At 35.1% G+C, this 16,225-nt stretch overlaps 1 long non-coding RNA gene across 1 annotated transcript; it reads left to right on the forward strand.

Annotated features, from left to right (window-relative positions):
* Positions 1 to 324: 324 nt before the first annotated feature.
* On the forward strand, positions 325 to 12,491 carry LOC112647588 (uncharacterized). The gene is made up of 3 exons (XR_003128359.3): positions 325 to 432; positions 745 to 843; positions 9,496 to 12,491. It is a non-coding gene; the product is annotated as an uncharacterized LOC112647588 (long non-coding RNA).
* Positions 12,492 to 16,225: the final 3,734 nt, after the last annotated feature.

Here is a 16,225-nt window from a genome sequence, read left to right on the forward strand (position 1 = left end):
ATAACATTATTGGGATTTTATTTTAACTGTCTTTCAGAGGCACTGAAGAAAGAGCCTAGATGTTTATGGCTCTTTCGTTTTTTTAAAGCCAAGTACTCTCTAGCCATCTTGATTATAAGGGCTTTTTTCTTCTTTCAATTCTCTATTCAGTTACCCTTTGGTATCAAATTGATGACGGTCAACATTAGTTAAGCAAAAAGCTGTCCTATTTTCCCCCTTATTTGCCTTTTCAGCAAATCTCACTACCTGAAACTCATTTACATAGAATAAGAGCATAAAAGCATGGCTCTGGAACCAAACTGCCTGAGTTAAATTCTCAACTGTCACTCACTGCAACACAAAAGGATCTTGGACACAATGCCTGGTCTCTTTGTGCTTCGGTTTCTCTATTTGTAAAAACGGGGATAACAATATAATCTCCTTCATAATGAGGTGACTTTTTTGATTGGATATATTTGACATGCAGTTTTTCTTGGGTAAATTTGTAATATTGTGTATATGTAAGGTATATCTCCTGTTTCTTGATACATTTATATATTGTAATATGGTTATTCTTGTAATGATATTAAAAACACATACTTAAAGTACAATATTTTTGTCTATGTTCAATAAACTGTACTTTAAATATTTATGGCTATTTTAGTATTTGTTACAGGTTTGTGCTCTTAAACTCAATCTTATCCCCCATTCCTATCCCCTGACATTTTACTCCAGTGTTTTATTAATGTTTCTTTTTTTTTTTAGATTCCATATATAAGTGGTATCATAAATGAAGTGATATCTATAAAGAGCTCTGGGAAATTCCTGGCAGGTGAGATAAGCCCTTTATACATGTTAGCTCCGGTAAGTACTGGATGTAAGATCCAAGAGGGCAGGAGTTTTTGTCTATATTGTTCACCATTGTATCTTAGGTAAACTACCTAGTGTCTCCTACATAATAGATGAATTATATGAATAAGTACATAATTTCATTCATTTATTTTATTTTCATAATAATAAGGGAGACACCGCTAGAATTTTATTATTCCAGACAAATATAAATACAAAATTTAACAAAAAGAAAACATTAAATCCTGCTGCTAACCAAAAAATTAGACTCAAACGTAATGAATTTTACCATAGAAGAGCCTCTAATCGATCAAAAGTGTGAACAAATAGTCCAGAGAATTTCAAGATGAGTTGCAATAATAGATGTTGAGTTGCAGGTATTTATTAAGCATTTACTATAAGCCAGGCATTTGACACATATAATCATTGTATTGCATGCTAGCATAGCCTTATGCTTATAAAATGGTGATTTTTATCCTGATTTTACAGATGAGGCCCTTGAAGCTCAGAAAAGCTAAATAACTTGCCGAGGTTACTAACTAGTAGCTGACATGTAATGGAGTCAGGTATAGAACCCGAGGATTTCAGACTCCAGAGAACATTTAAATACTACACTAAGTGCTAACATATTCATTTAATAATGCATTGAGAGTCTAAAATATGTCAGGCTCTATGTCGAGTATCCTGCACATGAAACTGTGCTAGAAGATGGGACGCCTGGGTGGCTCAGCGGTTGAGCACCTGCCTTCAGTTCAGGGTGTGACCCGGGATCCTGGTCCTGGGATCGAGTCCCACATGGGGCTCCCTGCGTGGAGCCTGCTTCTCCCTCTGCCTGTGTCTCTGCCTCTCTCTCTGTCTGTGTGTCTCTCATGAATAAATAAATAACATCTTTAAAACAAAAATTAAAGAAAATGTGTTAGAGGAAGAGTTGGAATAAAAAAAAAAAGAGTTGCAACAGGAAAGTTAAAGAGAAGATGAGTATCTGAGGTACTGACTAATATAAAGGGATACACGTGCTAAACAGCATGAGGAATATTGAGATTGTTCTGCAAAAGCTGGACTATCAAACCAGTGATTGGAGAGAAGGGGAGAAAGTCAGTCATAGGTCTGGTGAACAAACAAAAAGTGGTCCTGAGTGAATCCTGTGGTTTGTCTTTGGCTTATTCCTTACTCTCTGACTTGCTAGAGATGAAAGGAAGACACAACTCCACAACGACACTAGACTGCCCTGGAGCCTGAGCACACTGTGTCTTCCCCTGCATGTGCTGTGGTCCCTCACGGTGATGCATTGTTCTAGCTTGTTTACCTGTTGCTCTCTCCCACTGAATATCAACTCTTCCTGGACAAGGACCATGTCCCGGCTGATTTTAGTATCTCAGCTTCCTTAGTTAGCACAGTTTACATAGTAAACGTACAAAACTCAACTCAATGAAACAAAACTTGCTTATTACAAGTCTGGTGAACTCTAGAACATGGGACCGATCAACCCAAGATGAGGGATATGGTCTGGGGTTGAGGTGGTGTCCTGGCAAAGGAAAGCAATCTTGAAAATCCTTCAACTGTTGAAAAAGCTCATGTGGGCACTGGACAACCAGACAAATGGGTCAAGGCAAATGGCAGCTGAGGGAAGAACATGTTTGTGAACTTTTAAGGATATTTTCCATGAAGTGATTGAGCATTCCTTATCTGAGCATCCACATATTGTACTCCTCTCAGAGTGTAGGCCAAGCAACATAAACTCTTTGATCTCATCAGATGGCAGAGGTATGACTCCCTTGTCACACTGTCTTCCAAGAAGCTCAAACTACAATTACAAGTCTTAGCCTCAGCTGCAATATCTATGTTTATCTTGAATTTCTGTCATATTGAATTTCTCTTATCTTTTATTCTCCAGTGTCCATTAGTTATTTATCTCTTTACTCTTTATTACTCTAGTGAGGAAAATGTATTTTTTTTATGTTTGTTTAAAATTAGCATCTCCCTCTATATATATTAGAAATATAATAAAATACTGTTGTTGGATGGGCACAGGTGCTATGAAAAAAGAAAACTCCCTAATTGTATCCAAGATCACATGAAAATTAATGCTTTTAGTTTTTGATCTATGTGGGAAAGTTTGACTTCTTTAACTCTATTAAAGCATGAAAGTACATACCACAACATAGATGAACTGTAAAAACATGCTAGGTAAAAGAAACCAAACACAAAAGGCCTTATATTGTATAATTCCATATATAAATTCCATATATGAATAATCTTAAGTAAGCAAATTCACAGAGACAGCAAACTGATGGTCCCCATGGGCTGGGGGTGGGAGAGAGAATGGGGAATGACTGCTTAATAGGTATTGCAGTTTCTTTTTTAGGAACATGAAAATTTTCTGAAAGTAGGTGGTAATGGCGGTTTTACAACATTGTAAATATTGTATTTACAATACAATATTTTTAATTGTATTTAAATTAAATTATTTAATTTAATTTATTATAATTCATTGGCTTTATTAAAAGCCAATGAATTATATACTTTACAGCGGTTAGAATCATGGATTTTATGTTATGTGAATTCTACCTCAATTTAAAAAAAAAACACAGAAAAAATCAAGATCTTTTGTCCACAAGAATATTTTTTTATCTTCAATTCCAAAGCTTCAGGATATTCATCTGAAATCAAACACACTCTGAAAGTTGACAACATTTACTCTTACAGAGATTGAGAAATTGAAAGACTGAATGGTTTGCTTCTAAAATAAGAAGTTAACCTCTTCCCAAAAAATAATCACAATAAAGAAACAAATCCTAAGCCACTTTTCCCCCCAAATCACTCCCAGCAGAGCTACCCAGTCATACAGTATGTCTTCACTTCCATAATAAAATCTTTTTTTTCATGTTCATAATAAAATCTTTAAAAGTGCTCTAGGAAAAATAATTTCAGATGGCACAACAATATTGAGTTATTATCAAACCCCTAAAAGAACCAATATTTATTTAAACAATATTTATTTATTTACAGCAAGTAAAAAAAGCAAAGAAATTTGTTACTTAAGATATTTTGGTTCTCTTTATCCTTCTTTAGTCATTAAATAGTTCAATCTTCCCCCTACTGCTAAATAAATCAAGCTCTTGCCAGTTTTCTCACACCCCACTGACGTTCTTCAATCCAACATATCATACAACACTTTACTTAGCAATGTCCTCCTCCTGCTCCAAGTATTCTTGTCCTCCTTCCCCATTTTCATGTAAGACAATGAAGTAAGACACCAAACAAAGGAAGAAAAAGTGAAGCTCACAGAAAAAAGAGAGACAAGAGGTAACATGAAGGAGATCGTGAAGCTAAGAGATTAGATCTTGCTGCCTAAGGAGGACTAGTCGCACAGCCTTGCTAGTTATGGTGATACAAGGGTCACCATTCCATAGCGGCATCACAACACGGGTTAAGGTGATAGGCTTGGGGTCAGACACCCCTGGGTATGATTCCAACTCTTTACAAGTGTAGTCAAGTTTTTATCTACTCTGAGCCTCAGTTAACTCATATGTAAAGTGGGATCAATAATACCTATCTCATGAAATCATGATGGGTAAATAAGGTTATGTTAGCACAACACAGAGTTCCTACTGTACTTTGAGTGCTACTGAGGTGCCTGGGTGGCTCAGTTGGTTAAGCATCTGCCTTCAGCTCAGGTCCTGATACCTGGGTCCTGGGATCCAGCCCTATGTTGGGCTCACTGCTCAGCAGGGAGTCTGCTTCTCCCTCTCCCTCTGCCCCTCCCCCTTGCTCATGTGCTCTCTCTCCCACTCCATCTCTTTCAATAAATAAATAAATAAATAATCTTTTAGAAAATAAATAAATAAACTTTAAGCATTACCAACAGGAAAATGAACATCTTATCACTACTATCAACCTTATGGCCTTCCTTATCTATAAACATGGTCCAAAGATATGTTAAATTGTTTGGTTTTATATTAATATATTTTTTTAGCATTCCAGCAAGTATGATGATGGCTTATTTTTCCCATTTATAAATTTTATTTCCCCATCCTAATTATTTATTATTTACTTATTTGAAGGACTTTTACATTTTTTCCCTGTTCATCTTGTGTAGTATCCTTGACCCTTGACCCTTTTGGGACCTTCCAATATCCTACCCTTTGCTGTGAGTAGTCTATTTTCAGCTTCTCTTGGTTGCCACCCTGCAATTCCAAATCACTACTGAGACAAACACTAGTCAATTGAATAACTGAAGAGGACAGTCCTTCCACTTGCATTTGCCTTTTAGGAAAGACTAATAAGTTGATTCACAGTCTACAGCTCAGGGATGAATCTGGAGAGTCAGTTCCCGGCAGGCAGGGCATATGCCTTCTGTGTAACAGCTGTCTCTTTGTGCTGCAACTTCAAACACAGTATTGTGCTAAAACAGCAAGTAATGTAATAAAAAGTGGGACGATTCAGCTTCCCCTCTACATGCTGGGGCATGTGAATAGGAAAAATAAAGAAAAAAAAATCTGACGTTTCATTAGCGAAATGGAGGAACTGCCCAAAAAACAGCTGGGATAGAGAAAAGGGCTGGGAGATGATCTTTCCACATCTTCTTTGCTAAAGAGAAACCCCAGTTATTCTCTGGCTCACCTCTAATGTCTTGCCAGTAGCATCGGATTCACTGAAATGAAGGCAAAGAGATGCCGACATCTGTGCCCAGCATGAAAACCACCAAACTGAAGCAGATCTGATAGCCTGTCGCGTGGCATCAAGCCAGAGGAAGATATCAATGATGTACTTAATAAAATCCAAAAACAACTTGCAGGTATCAGAGTATTTAAGAGAAATAGAAGAAAGAGCATTTGGAAGCACCATGGACTCTACAGTATATTTCTTTTCTGAAAATATAAGAATCATAGGATTTCCATGAATGTGCTAGGTGAATGAATGCAGTAAAAGAGCCTATCATGATGCATAGTATCAGAGGAAATTCAAGGGAAAAAAATAGTATCTTTTAAGTAATCATAGTGCCATACTATTTCACATGTATCATTCAAATGATCTTCATGCTAACCTTTTGAATTAGGGAGAACTTTTTTAGTTGATAGAAACCAATTTCAAACTAGCTTACACGATGAAGAGAATTTATTAGCTAGTCTGGATTCATGAATATCACATACCTTGGAGGATACTCCTGTCAAACTTATATTATGTTGTCCTTGGACAGAACTCCTCCTCTTAGAAAGTGGAGTTGATTAAAAGAGAAGGAAAGTTTTGAGCTTTCTCTGTAGTCAATGCTCTCCATTTGTGAGCAAGCAATCACTATTTCTTCCATATGTCCTCAAGATTTCCTACCTCCACACTGCTAAACGAGTATCAAAGATCTTGCAGAGAGGGAAGGAGAGAAGAACAATGGAAGAGAAGAAAGAAGAAATGATGGAAATGCTATAGAAAAAGGGGGAGACTATCAATGGAATATGAAAATAAATTAATGTTCCAGTGTGTTCCATTTTCTCTCGAAACATAATAATAAATTAGGACCTCATTAATCAACAAGGATATGCTAAATATGTCCTGTCCAATATGGTCGTCACCAGCCACATGGAGTTACTTCCATTTAAATTAATTAAAATTAAACAAAGTTAAAAATCTGGTTCTTCGGTTGCATGAGCCACATTTCAAGGGCTCAACAGTCACACGTGGTTAGTGGCTACCATATTGGACAGCGTGAATATTAGAACATTTCCACCACTGCAGAAAGTTCTATTGGGCAGCACTGATCTATACAAAAGAGAAGCCAACGTAAGCTTTTTTAAGGCTTAATTTGGTGGACAAAATAATGAGAAACACAATTCATACTGGGAGAAACATAGAATTGAAAAACAAAAGAAGATAAACTTTCTGGTGGGGGCAGGACAGATCAGCCTATAGTGGGTAAATCTCAATCAGCCTATAGTGGGTAAATCTCAATCAAAGATAAGGTTTGAGCTGGGAAGTAAGAAAATGGGATCTGTAATATGGGGCCCAAGGACAAAATATAGAATGAGATTTCACCTCAAACTTGTGGATCAGAGATATGCCACTCAAGGGGAGGGATTTACATCTGACTAAAATAGGTAGTTTATTTTTTTTCTTTCAATGGAGCTGCAATAAAATATACTGTAAATTGGCTAACTGATCAGGTTGCTCCAGCAGTTTCATTTCTTAGGGTAAATGCCAGAGCTTGTAAGTTTTATTATGAATTAAATACAGAATAGTGCATTCTTTCTTAGCTTTCTTAGGTGAGAATTATACTCAAATGGTGATATTTAAGTAAACAGATCACAGATACAAATAGCCATGATCTTAAAATGGAAATGATAAAGTATTTCTTAAACCCTAGGTTTAGCATGAAGTGTGACACCAGATGTCACTAAGTGTACATAACCTGAAATTTTTGTAAATCTAAACCTCTGTAATCTGAGGCAGTTTGTTCTTTCTCTAACCTTCCAGATAGATTAGTACATTGACCCTGGTATCAAAAAGTCCTATGATTCTTGATATACCAACTGAAAATGAAGATGAAAGTCAATATTTTCTCTTTTTTTGCAAGTATGGAGTGACCTATAAATGAAAGTAGGGGATTTTCAACTTAAAAAAGATAAAAAACATATTTCCAATGTCCTTGATGGGTATTTTTTAAATGTCAATTTTTAAAAATATATTTATCATTTCTATAATAACATACTCATTATAACAGAAAATATAGAAAAAATGGAATAAAGATAGTCAAACATATTCGCACAACTTAAATACAATCCATATTGACATTTTTTAAATTTAATTTAATTTATTTATTTATTTGCTATATGTAGCTTAAAAAAAAGGTTTTTATCCTACATTTACATTTAGGATTATTTTTAAAGCTGCCAATATACAAACTTTGTTTATATAATTTTACATAAACATAATTTACTTAACCATTCTATTTATTTATTTTTTGACTTTTGGATCACCATAAATACAATGGTAACACATATTTTAGGAGATAAAATGCTGTACAACATCCAATGATTTTGGTGTTCAAACACTGACAGTAGTTAGATCCCCAAGGTTGAAGACCTGATTCTTTATTTCCTATCTGTGGGATACTGGACAGCTGCCAAAACTCTGTGCCTCAATGTCCTCATTTGTAATATTGAATTAATAGGGTTATTTTAAGAATTAAAAGATTCCAAAAAATAAAAAATAAAAAATAAATAATAATAAAATAAAATAAAATAAAAATAAAAATAAAAAAAGATTCCAGCACCAGGTAGCCCATTCTCTTCACAAACAAAATATCTGCATAGGGTAGATTCCCAGAACTGAAATTACTAGATCAAAGCTATAAAAGCTTTAAGTCTCTGGAGAATGTTCACCAAGTTTGCTTTTTAAAGATTCATGTCCAAGGTTCTGCCACCAGTTGTTTTTGGGCATGACTTTACATTATCCAGGCACCAGTCCTGTTTCCAATGGCTTTCTAACTTTTAGCAAGTAATCATGTAAACAACAGCCTTTTTCAGCCAAAATATAAAATAAACTAAAATTCCACACACACACACACACACACACACACACACACAAAATCAAAGCATCTTACTCTAAAACACCTGGAAGGAAATAATCTAGACATTTATTTTAAAATATTTACCACATCTTTCTCAGGAGACCTTTATTCCTTTATTTACATTCTCAGTGGGGAACACAATGTCCTACCAGCAAATGGAATATCACTGTTTATAAGTAAAAGCAACAGTATTCAAGGAATTTAGAAAGGATGAATGGAAATGATAAACATCCAAATGATAATAAGAGTTTCATCATTTTCCCTTTTTGCAGCTAAATAAAGCTTTACAGTAGATCCCAGTTGAGGGAATCTACTGGCAGATTTTGACTACCCAGATTTTCTATCGCATTTCCCAAGGTTAAATGTGTTGCCTTGAGGCAGCTGCTCGAAATGATAAAGGGGACACTGTAGGACAGTGGTGCTCTTTGTAATGTTAATAATCCTGATATCTGATGCAACTCTGGGGAAATCTGCCAGTTCTGGACTTGAAAATCTAACTCAGTTAAATGCACATTATTGCAAAAAAAATATAATAATAATAATAATACGATTTTTTTTAATTTGGCAGAAGCAGGAAGATAATTTGAGCATTCCTCATACTTAGATACTTTATTTCTGTCACTGAATTGAATTTGCAAAGGATAACATGTTGTGATATAAAATTAATGTGTTTTTTTCCTACAAAAGCAGATGGTATTTTATTTCAGAATTCACATATATTTATACGCTTATTGGATTCATTTTATGGTATAAACTAACCAGGATAGTGATCTTTTATCATACTTTTTACTCGTTTATTTATTTAAGATTTATGCCCCATCTGGCTTCAAAGGGGCATGAGAATTCTGTAGATGAAAGCATAGGTAAAATGAGACATAAACCTGTGGTAAGTTAATAAAAAAAAAAAAAAAAAAAAAACACAGAAGGAATGAACACATTCAGAACCAGAATTAATACAGGTACTGCTTTGGGTTAAAAAAAATATACATATCCTCTATATTTTCTAATTGCTAATTCAAAAAAAAAAAAAGAAAAAGAAAAAAACACAAATATTTTGACTCATCATATAAATCTCTACCCACTACCTTTTTTTTTTTTTTTGATAGGAAATATCCAATAAATCTATCTAAAGAAGAAATGATTGGGATGAAGATATGGAGCATTACAGGAGCCAAGAACAAAGAAGGAAAAGAAAAGGGAAAAGATAGTAGAGGGGATGATTCTAGAAGGAAAGGAAAAGGGCCTTCATGGATATGACATGATCTTGGGTTGGTTCAAGGAAGGCAATAATGAATACAATGAGGTTACTATCACAGGACAAGGTTTGGCAAATAGCAATTGCTCAGTAAATGTTGAAAGCAAATGAAAGTAGGCACTTTCACATGTTCTTTTTTCTTTGGACTTCCTTTTGAAGACATCAAGTCAACCAAGAAATAACATACTTAATTGCAGTTTTATGAAAGGCATTTTCACATTATTCAATTCATTATCACCTTAACTCTCAGTAAATGTTGAGGACGAAAGGAGCAATATAGTTTGTATTCTGATGGTCTGACTTTTAGGAATCTGGAAAAAGCTGGAGAAATTGATATAAATTGGAAAAAGAAATAACAATATTGACCTTCTCATACATATATCCTCAGTCATCACTGTCTCCTAGCTATCAACTCCCCACTTGTGTGAATTTAGAGTTTAATTTTTATTTGCAAACTCTAGACATTATGGGTATGTTAGCTGAGCTTTCAGTAGTCAAATAAAATGACATCAGAATATTTCAAGCATAAATAGCTACTGAGGCAGAAAAAAAAGATGTCAAGACTAGAATACCTATTATCCAGCAAGAACAAAATTACAGGGCATATTTTAAAAAATAAGTCATAGCTGGTAGAAACCATAAATTTAACTTGGTTGCATTTATCCCTCTTCCAGAGATTACTGGACAGGGAGAATGATTGGCTGAAAGTCATAAAACAAGAAACGAGAAATGCTGGATTTACAATTGGGTTAGGCGTTATATCTGCCCGCAATTTTGACCTTTGTGATTTGCCTTTCTTCAATTCTAGAATTCTTTGGGGTCTAAAATAAGGGATCCAATGGATAAACACTGGGATCTGCAGCTAGGCAGTCTTCCCTTTCAGAGTATGACAAAGACAGAAACAGTTGCCTCTGAGGCACCTTATCATGATACTTGAAAGATGCCCCATAAATTTCTGCTCCTAATGTTCCAAGAATTCTCCCGGCTGTTGACCTTCCAGAGATAAAAATTTTAGCATTGTGGCACCCTATCTCTTTTCTATAAATTCCCTTTGGACTTCAGAGAGCCAGAGTTGCTTTTCCATCTTGCAAACAAAAAACATTAGATAAGCCTAAATTTGCCAATTCCTGATTATCTTTCTCACAAAATGCCAGGATACTGAACATGAGGTAGGTCAAGCAAATCCACTACAGTATTTTGATTGAATCTAAGGACTCCTTTCTTAGCTTCCACGTAGGGTTTGGGAAAGGAGCTTGTGTACAAGTGGCTTATCTGGGAGGTGATCTTGGGAAGCAGGAGCCAGGACTAGAAGAGAATAAAATAAAAGAGGGAAGGAAACCAAGGAAAAAAGTACCTTATCCAGTTGGCCATAACAGTCCCACTGGAACTTTAAAGACTATATAGAATTATTTCCTGGAGGCATGAAAGGAAAAGATAACCCATAACCCCGTTCCTCTCTTGTTGAGGGTTGCCTATGGGCATTTACTACTTTTTCTACAATTCCATGTCTTCCCAACAGACTCTTGCAGGTATCCTCTGCTAAGGGAAAGCAATGAGAGGAAATAATGGCTAAGGCAAGAACTAAAAAATAAAAGAAATTGATTAAGTGCAATGGCTGTAGGGTAGATAAATATAGCAAAATATTACAGATCTACACATTATCTTACTTAATATTGAGATGTATATTATTTCCATTTACTGATGAAATAATTCACATTCTGAAAAATTTAAATGATTCTCTCATAACCACAAGGTCAGTAACCAATGAAGCAATCACTTTATTATTAACTTTGGAAAGTCAATCTGTTTCCTCACTGGCTCTTGAAAAATACTTTAAATATCTTAAATATATACTCTCCACCTTTGCCTCTGATCTTATTGAAGGTATGTGTGTTATGTTTTTTCTCCAATATCTTCAGGGAGGTGTTTTGTTTTATCTAACATGGCTTATTTCACTGTATTAGCTGGGAAATAAGGGGGCAAATAATAATAAATGAAAAATATTAATTAAGCTTTTATTAGATCTAGGCAATGCTCTAGTTTAAGTTGTTTACATGCATTTGCTAATTTAATTTTCACTGCAACTCCATACCATAGCTCTATCATGATATTTATTTATTTTCTTTGAAAGGTTTGTTTTATTAAGACTTTTTTTATTAAATCACATAATAGGCATTTTGTGCAGTCTTATTCATTATTAGTTTATCATGATATTTACTTCATATATTAGAAAAAATGAGGCAGAGAGTAGTTAAGTGATCTGCCCAAGATTACCCAAGAAATCCCATTCTAAAGTGGTGCCTCGCCCACTGTCATACACGGCCTAATATCTTGCATGTGTCTGTGCCATTCAAAGCAATCTAATCATGAGAAGTTCAGTTAGAGACTGGGGGAAAGCTCGGGTATCTTCTGAGTTCGTTTGCAAAGTTATTTAATTTTTGACCTCTGCATGATTATTAATATTAAAAATTCATACTAGAAATAGAAAGTTTCAACACTATTTTTTTGATCTCTCGTTATGTGCTAAATGCTTTACGTAGTGACTTATTTCATCTTCTCTGTAGTCTTAGGAGGTAGGATTTAGGGGATGAAGACCGAGTCTCAGAGACATTCAATAACTTACCAAAGGTCACTCAGTTGCAATGATAGACATAATTAAATTAGCATTCTGGCTGAGACTTCAAAGCCCTGCTCTGTAATCTAAATGTGTAAGGATATTTATGGGAAGGATGGTTCTATTCAAACATCAAATGTGGAGTTGAACTCTATAAAGTACAATGGCTTACAATTTTTTTTTTTTTTGGTCTTTCCAATCATATCTAGTACTAGTACTTTTTAAATTTTTTTTAACAGTGACAGCTTTTGAGCAAAAGCTACCTATATATTAAATCATTATGTTGTATATCTACTAATACAATATCATATGTAAGTTATATATCAATTTTGTAAAAGCTACCTGTATAAATATCTGCATTGGTATTTAAATAATTTTATTTAATTTTAATAAATTGAAACACTACCTCCACTCTCTTAAAAGGTGTTTTAATTTGTTTCTTGGCCAATCTACATCAACAAGATCTTCCTAGTGGCTCACTGAAGCCTGAGGAAGGCAATTATCCAGGGACTAAGAAGAGAGTTTCTAGGAAAGACAGACAGAAATTCACTTGATACTGAAAAGAATAAGAGCTAAATGGAGTAGTGCTAAGGTGTGGGAGAGGATAACAAAATAGGAAGTTTGTGGAACCTTATATGAAAAATGGCCTTAGCAATATGTCATACATTCACTGTAAAAAATTAAATAAGATAAGCCACATACTTAGCTCAGCATATGCTTTATAAATTTTAAGTTTTCTAACCTTTATCGTCATCACCACCACCAGTATTGTCATCATTATCATGATCACCATCCCCTTTATCATAATTAGGCCCCTGTCTACTTCCCAATATCAGCTCCATTGCCTTCAAATTTTCCATAGCCTTATATGCAACATCATTCCTATTATGAGCAGAAATTGATACAAATATCATGGACTTTGTAGATCTTAGTAAAATTGCATAGATTCTAATAAGGAAGTTATTATTTCTTATCAAAATGTTAAAAGGGAAAATTTACATAGTACTTGAATTGGCTGACACATAATAAATGTTCAATAAACAACTGCTTAACATGGACATAGTACTATAAGGTAATATGGAGTATACGTAAAGTAGAAAGTGGTAATATGGAGTATATGTAAAGTAGAAAGTCTATATCAAGCAGAAAATATGACACTTTGAGGAGACTTTAGTAAGGAGGCTATTTTAAAATGTGAGAATGAGAATATAGAACCCATGAAAGATATTACAGTGCCCTGGAGCTCTATTTCGACCCCTAGTACTGACTGGGTAAGAAGAGAAGAAGTTTTGTTAAAAAATGGACAGGACTGTGCAGAGAGCCATTGTGTGCCAGCTGAGAACATTGGTTGAAAGAGGGAACAAGCCTGCAGTGAGTCACGGAAAGGATCCAGGAGATTAAATATCTCAAACACTCTCTACTCTCCTTTCCATGGGTATAATCTATACAGGTCAGTGTCTTATGGCACAAAACAGAGAGGTAAAGGGTAGAAAGTGGATCTGAAAAGGCAAGCAGACAATGGTTCACTAAAGGTCTATTTAAATAATTAGCTTCTGGGGTGCCCAGGTGGCTCAGTCTGAGCATCCCTTGATTTCAGCTCAGGTCATGATCTCACCATTGTGAGATCAAGCCCTGCAGCAAGCTCCACATTGAGCATGGAGTCTGCTTAAGGTTCTCTCTCACTCTCCCTTTCTCCCTCCCCTGCTCATACTCTCATAAATAAGTAAGTAAGTAAGTAAATAAATAAATAAATAAATAAGCAAGCAAGCAAGCTTCTGCACATATGTATAAAACATATAAACACATATATATACATACTCACCAGGGAATGAGGCATAAAGTTTTCTTCTATTACGTCAAATGTCATGATAACAGGTTTTCTTTAGCTTAACAGTCAAGTAAGAGTTCATTTATTTGTTTTTCTTGTTATTTCCTTAATGGCAAAGATTTATTCCCTTTTGTATCTCAGTTTTCACTGCCAGTCACTATATACTTAGGTCAGTGTAGTTACTCAATAAATTGGTTATTGTATGGACTTGAATCAAATATCTGTTGGAAGCCACCCTTCCCTTAAATGAGGAATCTCATATTGGACTTCAACTTTACATTGGAAAATAACCTTATTGAAAAAGTTAAAGGTTTTAATCAAAGTCACAGAACTGATGATCCATAATACTGGATCAAAGCCAGGGTCCCAATTTTTAATCCCGTTCTTTTCCAATATGCCATTCTTCTCTACATACAAATTCTCCTTCCTGTGAGCTTGGCAACTACATCCACTCAGGACCCAGGACATGTGCTCAGGATATAGAAATAGAGTTTTTTTTGTATGTGTGCTTTATTTTCCCTTTCATAGTCATACTCTCTGATCCTAGAACAGTCCTGGGAACCAGGTGGGCGCTCCATAATGATTTGCTGAAGAACTAAAAGAGTTGATTACTAGATAGAAAGAGAGAAAGGAAGAAAGAATAAATTTTGTTCTGAGAGAACAGCACATTAATTCTTCCTATTTATGAGTCTTTTCCCCTAGGTACTTTGTTGGGGTACCTTGCACATTTGTGCAAATCAAACACGTTACATCAGCAGCTGTGTGCCTGAGAACTAGGAATTGTTAGGGATATTCTCCATCAGCTGATTTCATGGATAGAAAACCAAAGGACAACCAAAGTAGAATTTTATGTAAAGAGAGCAGTCATTTTTCTATGTTCTCTTTCACAGCCATTAAAATGCTATTCCTTATTTAAATACCAAAAAAAAGTATTTTATGTGCAGAGCTCACTCTAGACTAATCTCTCAATCTATGGGTGGAATGACTGAAATCTGGCTTTTCTCTCAATGAAAAATTATTAACGGAAGAGCTTTCGAAATCATTTCCTTGTGAAATATAAATCTGTCTTGTTGAATAAAGCATTCTGACAGGCAGACCAAAAAGTATTAATACAAGGTAACAATCTATCTATACTACTGAACTTTATTTGACTGTGAGAAAAACAGTATAAAATTCTATTATGGCACATCAGGAAGGTCTGGCTTTACCCAGGCCTTTGTATTTCTTTTACAGAAATCCTCATAAATCATTTAAGATCATTGACCATATCTTATACCTCCCTTTCAGCCATAGTTCAGATGGAAGCTCTGTCGTACTCTAAATGGCTTTGCTTCTCAAATGTAAAACAGAATTTATGTTTACTATTCTTCTTCAGACGCCCACACTTTCCTTCTGCAAGATAAACCTTATAACTGCTTTAAATCATCCATTTTCTTCATGTGATTACGGACAGACTGGCAGATTTACAGGCCTAAGACCATCTGTGCCAAGAAAGAGGATGATTTTTTTTTCTTAATCAAAAAGATGGCATTGTTTTATTGTCACTTTTACAATCTTGCTTATCTTCACACAAGAATCCTCCATGTTTGACCTGTAGGTATTCACTTTGCTGACAGTCCTCTCTGCTCTCCTACTCTCCCATATGAAACCAATGAAATATAGCCAGCTTTATGCTAAAGCAGGGTTTCCCACCCTCAACACTATTGACATTTAGGTAATGAACAATTTGATAATTCTCTGTTGTGTGGGGGAACATCCTGTGCATTTTAGGGTGTCTAGCCATGTCCCTGGCTTTTACCCACTAGGTGCAGTAGAACACCCATCCCCTAGTTGTGAAAACAAAAATGCCAGATGTCATCTTGCAAAAAAGTCTCCCAGGAGACAAAATCACCCCTGGTTTGAGAACCACTATAAAAGTATTTCACACCTGTTTAGTAAATTGTGGGGAAAAAATTAAAAGTAAGATGTATCTACTAAGAGTCTAAAAGAACTCTTCACATCCATTCATAAACCTATTCATTCATTTGCCAAATTCTTTCTTTCATTGACTCTTTCTTTCCTGGACACTTGGGGGCTACAGAGATGTCATCCCCAAGAAAATACCATTCTCTTGGAGAATGGGTTTTACAGTTATTTGAA

Source organism: Canis lupus, chromosome 5 (genome assembly GCF_003254725.2).
Source record: "Canis lupus dingo isolate Sandy chromosome 5, ASM325472v2, whole genome shotgun sequence".
Lineage (NCBI taxonomy): Eukaryota > Metazoa > Chordata > Mammalia > Carnivora > Canidae > Canis > Canis lupus.